Source organism: Lepeophtheirus salmonis, chromosome 12, assembly GCF_016086655.4.
Source record: "Lepeophtheirus salmonis chromosome 12, UVic_Lsal_1.4, whole genome shotgun sequence".
Taxonomy (NCBI): Eukaryota; Metazoa; Arthropoda; class Copepoda; order Siphonostomatoida; family Caligidae; genus Lepeophtheirus; species Lepeophtheirus salmonis.
The window spans coordinates 219,702-229,778 of NC_052142.2; the positions used below are offsets into that span (position 1 = coordinate 219,702).

Sequence of the window (10,077 nt, forward strand, 5' to 3'; positions counted from 1 at the left end):
CTAATGATCATACCCAAGTCTTTAAGTGAAGAAAATAATGACAGACAAACTAGTTGCAAACCATCCAAAGCTACTACCCCCGTTGTTGTGACCATTGAAGCAGCTGTTCTTGCCATTTAATGAGTTGTATATCATAATTCTTGATATTTTTAGCTAAAATAGAATCATATTTTATGATTAGATATTTAAAAAAATGAATACTTACTGTTTAGTGGTACAAAATTCAGAGTTCCATTTTGTAATTTGGTGTGGATGACTCTAAACATAATGAAAATGATCTTAACTTCTCAATTTAGAATGTGGATATTTCTATAAATGACATCATTACCAACATCTTCGATTCATTTATTGATGATTACTCGGGAAGGGAAGAATTTACCCGTGTATTTCTCCATAAATTTTTTGAACGTAGAATGATTAGCAATGGATAAGTTTATATTACATGCAATAAGCATCTTTGTGAGATCAAAGTTAAAGTCTGACTTGATGTATTCATCGTTAACTTGATTTTATGCATGAATATCCAGACTCTAGTTATGAGATGAGGATATTGAGTGGCTTGTTATTCTAGATAGGGGACTAAAGGCACATTTATATCGATAAATACAGCACCCCATCTGTTTCCCATCCGGTAAGTATTCTCCAAATTCCTGGGCCTCCATTTTCAGAAATCCAGACAGAAAGCAACGTTATTTTAAGCAGTCGTCTATCGACTATCACCATCTAATATAATATTAATATTGAATAATAAAGGCGGGAGTGATAACGTTCTTGATTGATAGAAGAAGATGTGTATTATTTAATCAATGACTCCATAAGTATTTCTTCTCTTCTCCTCGCACGCTTTTCTATCCTTACCAAAATTATCACCCTTATTCATGACTATAGTTGATAATATTGTAGAGAAAAACGCGTGCGAGGAGACAGGGGGGAGAAAGACACATGGTATCATTGTTTAAAATACTGATGTGATTATCACTGATAATCACATCAATATTTATCAGTTGCCTCCTTTATTATGATTTTTGAGGGTGTAACGAAAGTATTTATTAGCAAAATGTTTAATAAAGATATACTACGTATAATTGACTTAGACGATTTTTATCCGTTACAGTAGATTTATAAACGTCACACTCCATGAAATAGTAATTTATTGTGAACCATATTCTCAGAAAAATAACTAATAAAACGACAAAGTAGAGTATTTCGAAATATATTTGAAGTTCCAAGTTTACAAAGAAATATAATCTACATACTAAAAAATAAACCATCATACATTTAAGTTAAATATACAAAATTAAACAATTAGAATCATATAACTAATAATAACAATAAATTATAAATACAGAATATTGAAATAATAGATTGATCCAAATAATATCTTCTTGTTCTAACATCGGAATTCAGTTCAATATGTCATAACTTGAGGTTGCAAAATACAAGCCAGACGTGGAGTTTAATCAAAAAGATCATCACCTTTTTTCATTATGTGCAAGTTGCATATACAATTGTGCACAGGATAGATATATTTCTACCGATGAGATTTTAATAATTATTAATAATAAAGTAAATCATAAAATAATGTTAGATTTCAATCCATATCTTCTTCCAATCTTAGTAAGAACAGCTTTTAGAATCCCACTTTCATTTATTTCATATTTATCTAAAAAAGAAAAGTTAATCCATGCTGTCAAATTTAACTGATAAGACAATTCAGGCCACCATTCTTGACTTATTGTAGTTTTCTAACATGACATCGTAAAGATTTAGAGCAAAAGCTAATTATGTAGTAATGTCCGGCGATATTACTCCTTATTAAGAGCATCCAAAAAGATTTTTTTCTCCGCTATTTATGCTTATATAACAACATATATACACAATTGGTAATTATAATGCTACACCCTATGCTGTGACCATTTAAGCAGTTGTGTTTGCCTTTTATGAGTTTTCTGAACACCATTTCTTGGAGCCTATCAACCATAGCTAAGCCTTAAGTGATAAAAGAAGTAATATTTATTGACTATGTAATATTGGAAAACCTAAGGATCATACCCAAGTCTTTAAGTGAAGAAACTAATGTCAGACAAATTAGTTGCGAACCATCCAAAGCGAGTACTCCCGTTGTTGTGACCATTTAAACACTTGTTTTTGCCATTTAATGAGTTGTGTATCATAATTCTTGATAATTTTAGCTAAAATAGAATCATATTTTGATGATTAGATTTTAAAAAAATGAATACTTACTTATTTGGTGTGGATGACTCTAAACATGCTGGAAATTATCTTAACTTCACAATTTACAATGGGGTTATTTCTATAAATGACATCACTACCAACATCCTCCATTAATTAATTATGGTTCCTCGGGAAGGGAAGAATTTACCCGTGTATTTTTCCATAAATTTTTTGAACGTAGGATGATTAGCAATGGATAAGGTTATATTACATGCAATAAGCATCGTTGTGAGATCAAAGTTAAAGTCTGACTTGATGTATTCATCGTTAACTTGATTTTATAGATGAATACCCATACTCTTGTTATGAGATGAGGATAATGAGTGGCGTGTAATTCTAGACAGGGGACTAAAGGCACATTTATATCGGCAAATCCGACAAACCATCTGTTTCTCATCCGGTGAATATTTTCCAAATTCCTAGGCCTCCATTTTCAGAAATCCAGACAGAAGGCGACGTTATTTTAGGCATTTTATTCAGTTCTCTATCGACTATCTCCAACTAATATTTTTATATTAATATTGAATAATAAAGGCAGGAATGATAACGTTCATGATTGATAGAAGAAGATGTATATTATTTAATCAATGATGCCATAAGTATTTCTTCTTTTCTCCTCGCACGCTTTTCTATTCTTACCAAAATTATCAACCTTATTCATGACTTAATGGATTTGATGGCATATATGTTCATAACAATTATACCAATTACTTTCATCCTAGAAGGAAAAGAAGTATATCTGAAATATTATTCCCCATTGTACTTATTCGATAGGTTTGAATCAAAACAAAAACATTTTATTTGGAAGGATTGCAAATTAAACGAATTGGAAATTAGAACTGCTTTATATATAATTTTATCTTTTGTTTTCCATAGATATTAGTGTTATTTGTTCATTTGCTATATATTTTAAAAATTAAATTTCTTGAGATTGCTCTATTTTGTTACATGTTCAATATTTCGTGTTTAATTTTTTTGTAACTCCTAATGCATATTTGCATCAATATGTTAAAATTTGATTTGTTCATATCTTATAAGTAAGAAACTTATTTTAAATTACATTATTAATAATCAATCTGTTTATGTTTTGGTTTTTTTAATTTGGTCTTATGGAGTATTCGGAGGAGGAGGATAAGGGTTGAGTTATGTCAGTGTCAATCCATTGAACTTGACTGAGGGATGTTTTTGGGGAAATCATATCTCACTATGTAAGGCATTACGGCGTTTTCTTTTATCTACCAAACCAATTCGTATGAGGTTCTTTCATGCACTTCCATAATTTATTTGAAGTTCATTTATGATCCTTTTTTTATGTTCTGTTTCATGACTTAATGGATTTGATGGCATATATGCTCATAACAATTATACCCATTACTTTCATCCTAACAGGAAAAGAAGTATATCTGAAATATTATTCCACATTGTACCTATTCGATAGTTTTGAATTTAAACAAAAACATTTTATTTGGAAGGATTGCAAATTAAACGAATTGGTAATTAGAACTGCTTTATATATTATTTAATCTGTTGTTTTCCATAAATATTATTATTATTTGTTAATTTACTATATATTTTAATAATTAAATTTCTTGTGATTGCTCTATTTTGTTACATGTTCAATATTTCGTGTTTAATTTTTTTGTAACTCCTAATGCATATTTGCATCAATATGTTAAAATTTGATTTGTTCATATCTTATAAATAAGAAACTTATTTTAAATTACATTATTAATAATCAATCTGTTTATGTTTTGGTTTTTTTAATTTGGTCTTATGGAGTATTCGGAGGAGGAGGATAAGGGTTGAGTTATCTCAGTGTCCATCCATTGAACTTGACTGAGGGATGTTTTTGGGGAAATCATATCGAACTATGTAAGGCATTACGGCGTTTTCTTTGATCTACCAATTCTATTTGTATAAGGTTCTTTCATGTACTTCCATAATTTATTTGAAGTTCATTTATGATCCTTTGTTTTTTCTGTTCTGTTTCATGACTAAAGTTGAAAATTTTGTGAGAAAAACGCGTGCAAGGAGAAGGGGGAAAAAATACATATGGTATCATTGTTTAAAATACTGATGTGATTATCTTCTGCCTGCTTTATTATGATTTTGAGTATATACGCAAGTATTTATTAGCAAAATGTTTAATGAAGATTTACTACGTATAATTGACTTAGATGTTTTTTATCCGTTACATTAGATTTTATAACGTCACACTCCATGAAATTGTAATTCATTATGAACCTTATTCTCAGAATAATAGCTAATGAAACGACTAAGTAGAGTATTTCAAAATATATTTGGAGTTCCAAGTTTAAAAAAGAAGGCTTTAATTAAATGTAATCTACACTATAAAAAAATATAGCATCATACATTTATGTTAAATATACAAAATTAAACAATTGTAATCATATAACTAATAACAATAAATTATAAATACATAATATTGAAATAATAGATTGATCCGAATAATATTTTCTTGTTCTGAAACTGGAATCCAGTTAAATATGTCATAACTTTAGGTTGCTAAACACAAGCCAGACGTGGAGTTTAATCAAAAAGATCATCACCCTTTTTTCCTAATGTGGAAGTTTCTATATACAATTGTGACCAGGATAGATATCGATAAGATCTAAATAATCATTAATAATAAAGTAAATGTCAAAATCATAAAATTAGACAATAAATATACTAATAAAAAAAAATGTTAGAAATAAATCCATCTTAAAGATTTAGAGCAAAATCTAATTATGTCCGGCGATATTACTCCTTATTAAGAGCATCAAAAAATATTTTTCCCCGTTATTTATGCTTATATAACAACATACTATTATCATGAAGGATATACAAAATTGTTAATTATAATGCTACACCCAATGCAACTACCCCCGTTGTTGTGACCATTTAAGCAGTTGTGTTTGCCTTTTATGAGTTTTCTGAACACCATCTCTTGGAGCCTATCAACCATAGCTAAGCCTTGAGTGATAAAAAAGTAATATTTATTGACTATGTAATATTGGAAAATCTAATGATCATACCCAAGTCTTTAAGTGAAGAAAATAATGACAGACAAACTAGTTGCAAACCATCCAAAGCTACTACCCCCGTTGTTGTGACCATTGAAGCAGCTGTTCTTGCCATTTAATGAGTTGTATATCATAATTCTTGATATTTTTAGCTAAAATAGAATCATATTTTATGATTAGATATTTAAAAAAAATGAATACTTACTGTTTAGTGGTACAAAATTCAGAGTTCCATTTCGTAATTTGGTGTGGATGACTCTAAACATAATGAAAATGATCTTAACTTCTCAATTTAGAATGTGGATATTTCTATAAATGACATCATTACCAACATCTTCGATTCATTTATTGATGATTACTCGGGAAGGGAAGAATTTACCCGTGTATTTCTCCATAAATTTTTTGAACGTAGAATGATTAGCAATGGATAAGTTTATATTACATGCAATAAGCATCTTTGTGAGATCAAAGTTAAAGTCCGACTTGATGTATTCATCGTTAACTTGATTTTATGAATGAATATCCAGACTCTAGTTATGAGATGAGGTCAAAGGTAGTGGAGATTATGGACTTTTTGAAGTACTTTATATATGAAAGAGGATGGAAAAGACCTTTCAAGGAAAGGAGAAAGGGGGGCATACAACTTGAAAAGGGATTCTGATTTTCTGGGGGATCTGAAGAAGAAGATCAATGAGAATACAACAAAATTCATGAATCGCCTGTCTAAACAAGTTTGATGTGGACGAGGGGACAATCAGGAGGGCTGCGAAGGAAGATTTGGGGGTTTTCCTCTTACTCAAAGATCTCACGCCACCTGTTGACGGAGACTATGAAGGAAAGGAGAGTGTAGAGGTTCAAGAAAGTTTGTATGTGGATCAAAGCAAATGGATCCACAGTAAAAAATTTCTCTGATGAGAACATTTTCACTGTGGACCAGGTCTACAACCGTCGGAACGACCGTATCTTGGGGGATAACCAGAGTAGGTCAACGGAGTGTTCTGTACAAAACATCCGCCCTAAATAATCGTCATGACGGGTCGTCCCATCTGATGGCAAGAAGATACCTCACTTCTTTTTCAAGGTTGTGGAGAAAATTGGGCAGGAGGCCTACTATAAGGTGCTGAGGTTCACCATACTACAATGGCTCAAGGCCATCTATCCAGAGGACAACAATGTGTGGACCCAAGATGTTGCACCTTCACACACATCGGCCAAATGCCAGAAGTTCTGCGCCAAAAATATGGCTGATTTTTGGCACAAGGACATTGGCCATCATCTTTGCAGAATTTGAACCCGTTGGACTTTGATGTGTGACGAACTTTGGAGAGGGAAACTAAATTAAAATCTCCGGAACGTGGACTCCCTTAAAGCCGCCATTGTGAAGGAGCGGAACAACTTATCCGAGAAGTTCATCATCAACTCCTGCAATGCATTCCACCGACGTGTGGAGGCCATGATTGCTGCTGAGGGGATGGATTTGAGTGAACATGTTCACAAAGGTCGTGTCTGAAAGTTTTGTTAAAAAAATTTCAAAATTGCTTATTAAAAATAAAATTATTGACATTTTTCTAAAACCAGTTATTTATTCCACGTTTTGCTCCTGAACCCTGTAAATCTTATTTGCATATCTTTGCAACTTTAATTAGCCACGCTTTGCATTTATGCGTTTTACAAATCCAATAATGATTTTTTTCCACTGCAGATATCTGCGTCTACTCCGCTGCATAATGTGAACTCTTTTAATTCTATGAAGTTCAATACTGGTATTACTTTTCTTTTTCTTACTTGCTCTACTACCAAATTGGTATAACTCCGCCACCTTGTACCGTGCTTGGTTCCAAGAATCCATTTCCAATCTATCTTTTTTTATCTCTCTCCAGAACTTATCATTTTATTCTGGCTTAATTGAGTACTCCTCCACTGTATTATATCGCCTTGGCTTCTTCTTCCAAATCCATTCCGCTATACATTATTATTCCATTAACAGATATAGTATAATTGTCTTTGCACATATCCTCCTACACTTTATTTACTTATTGATCCACACACGCCGCCAGATACACTCCGTTACCTAAAAAATCATGGACAACATCTACAGGATTTCTGTCCACTACAATCTTCACTGAAAAACACCTTACAACAATTTCCATCTTCACAGTCGACTCCCCCAAGTTATATATTATGACATCGTAAACTGCCTTAATATTATTCTTTAAAGGGATAGATTTGTCTTTTTAAACATTTATCTTCCCAATTGTTTGAAAGCACTCGGTACCAACTTGGCAAAACAGTAGAAAAATTACGAAGAAAACTCAGGGTCCCCTGATGGCTTTCTGATATATCCTACGGATGATATATTGATGTGAAAGTTTATTGAATGGATATTACGGACAAGTTTATCTCTGATTCGAGTAAAGTTTTGTCTGAAAAGAGAACGTTGTCGATAAGCTTATCCTTTTAGAATCCATATTGGGAGGGGTGAATATATAGAGTGGTTATTTTATTTATTCTGTAATATCAAATAGGAAAATATTTGATTCATGCAGTCTTTCATGGTTAGCAGCTGACAATTTTTCAACTGTCCATGGTCCTTATCTGGCTTAGGTATCAAGACAATGCAACACTCTGATGTGAATTTGGGAAAGTATCCTACTCTCATGACTTTTTCGTAGAAAACAATAAGAATGGGGGCTTATAGGCAAATATATTTTTTATAGAATTTAAATGTAAAGCTAGGAAGCCCTTCTACTTTGTTTGTTTAGCATTATTCTTAACTGCTTCCATTATTTCTTCAGTTGTGATGTGTTTTTCTAATTCTTCATTATCTTCGTTGGTAAGTATTTTATTCAATGGATTACATCATAAAGAAAAACAGAAGTCAGCGATGAGGCATTTGCAGCGTTGGCAGACTATTGTCTCTTAACATTCAATGTACTCATTGAGCTCAGAAAAGTATTTCCATATTTCTTCACATATTGTTTTAGGGTTATTTATTAGATGGCTGTTACCATTTAGTAGTTCTATACTTTTAATATGCTCAAGGATGTAGGCCTTGAGTATCTGTCCAAAGAGAAAAAATATGACTAAAGCCCTCTTTCAGAATGCAGCAGTGTAAAATCCAACCGAGCTCATTAAGCATGTTAGGACTTTTGTTACGTGTGAGTGAGTGTTTCCTCCTCTCCGATAGGAACCCCTACCTGTTTTTAACTTGATGATGAAATCTCCTGTGATCATAATTGGTCGATTCGTTATTATTCTTAAAAGTTGTGTTGTTTTTTTTTTGTAAAATTTTGGAGCATTGTAATTGGCCACAATAAACCAATTATTTCGATAGAACGGCCCCTAATTTTGCACTCTGCTTTTATTAGATTACCTTTGGGACATCTCAAAACTTTCTTCGAATTGAGTTGTTTCTTTATCAATAATGTTAGTCCCTTTTTGGGTTTGATAAGAGAACTTTCATATCAAGAAGACGCTATGTAGCAATTTGGTACCGAAAAGGTATTTTCCATATTGCACCATGTGTTACTTAAGATGTCTGGGACCTTTAAATATTTTAATTGTCTAAACAAATCATATCTCCTTTGGAGACTCTGAAAAGAATTTACATTGAGGGAAAAAACTTATAGCAGTTATTTTTAGTTTGATGGCTTGTTCCGGTTCGTTTTCCAGACATTTCCTTCTTGGCAGCAAGTCTTTTTAGATATAAACCTGAGCTTGTTTTAGATAGTAGAATCCTAGAGTCTGTAGCATCAAGATTGATTCGTTATTTTTTTGGTTCTAAAGGAGATTCAGTTCTCTCATTCCCCTGAGGTGAGCTAAACATTTCTGTTCTACTTGTGACTAATTTTTTGTGTTTCCCTCTCTTTTTTTTCTATTTTTCAGGCCAATATAATTTGTTCTTGAATACAAGATAATTCGTTTGTCTCATTCGATTCACTTTTGCTGATAATTATATTTTGCAGTAATCGAATTCCCATTGGACTTATAGTATATTAATTGGGTAATTAATTACTTTCCGGTAAAAATCATTAATTGACAAGTATTTTGACGTATTTGGTTATACAAATGCTCAAAATTCCATCTCTACAAAAATTTACATACAATAAATAAGACATATTAATAAGTTGCTTATGATCTGAAAGTGGCTCTTATATAGTCTTTTTGTGACTATCAGGGAGTCTCTGTTGAGAGTTTGCGTCTGTGACGTCACTTGCTAAGCCTCTTCAGGTAAGGGTCTATGAGCAATGAGGCTTAGTTTTAATTTTTCTGTTGCTTTGCCAAAATATTGACCTAATAAAGCAAATTTTGTCCGTAGATAACTCATTTTTAATAATGAGGGTGAGTAGCTAAAGCTCAGTGCGTCATATTATAAATAATTTATTTTATCTATGGCTTTATTTTGTCAAACTATCGATACATAAAGAACGAATCACTCATGCAACTGAGTCGATTCAGTACGTTTACTAAAAGGATATATTCAAAAGAACGAATCATGTGCGAACAACAATGCACTTGTTGATTTACAACTCGTATAAGCAGTGCATGGTTCTCCTCAAATAAATGAAGAAACGACCCATAATGGGAAAGACGGGGCAAATTATCTTCTAATTTGAGGCCCTTTCTCTTTCAATTTCTTTTTGGTGAAAATGTTGAGAAAATTCCCTTCTTGTATTATTATTTTTCCATAAATAATTAACTTATGCCGACGTTTACGTCGAGTTATGTAAGGACCCAACTCAACTTGGTGAATAGAAATAGCATCACCATGGTACTCTTGCCCATATATAGGCAGGTTACAAACATAGAGAGCGCC

The 10,077-nt window shown here is 32.2% G+C and overlaps 2 long non-coding RNA genes across 4 annotated transcripts; both read right to left on the reverse strand.

Moving 5' to 3' along the window:
• Nucleotides 1–1,197: 1,197 nt before the first annotated feature.
• Nucleotides 1,198–3,653, reverse strand: LOC139906795 (uncharacterized). 3 transcript variants are annotated; one of them, XR_011782739.1, is made up of 4 exons: nt 3,296–3,653; nt 2,245–2,953; nt 1,723–2,192; nt 1,198–1,663 (listed from the first exon to the last, which is right to left on the reverse strand). It is a non-coding gene; the product is annotated as an uncharacterized lncRNA (long non-coding RNA). The 3 variants fall into 3 exon arrangements; XR_011782738.1 differs by having other exon boundaries at nt 1,198–1,989; nt 2,053–2,192; nt 3,296–3,647; XR_011782737.1 differs by having other exon boundaries at nt 1,198–2,192.
• A 1,035-nt stretch (nt 3,654–4,688) lies between these two features.
• LOC139906796 (uncharacterized) lies at nt 4,689–5,891 on the reverse strand. Its single transcript, XR_011782740.1, has 3 exons — nt 5,467–5,891; nt 5,274–5,413; nt 4,689–5,211 (listed from the first exon to the last, which is right to left on the reverse strand). It is a non-coding gene; the product is annotated as an uncharacterized lncRNA (long non-coding RNA).
• Between the last annotated feature and the right edge of the window lie 4,186 nt (nt 5,892–10,077).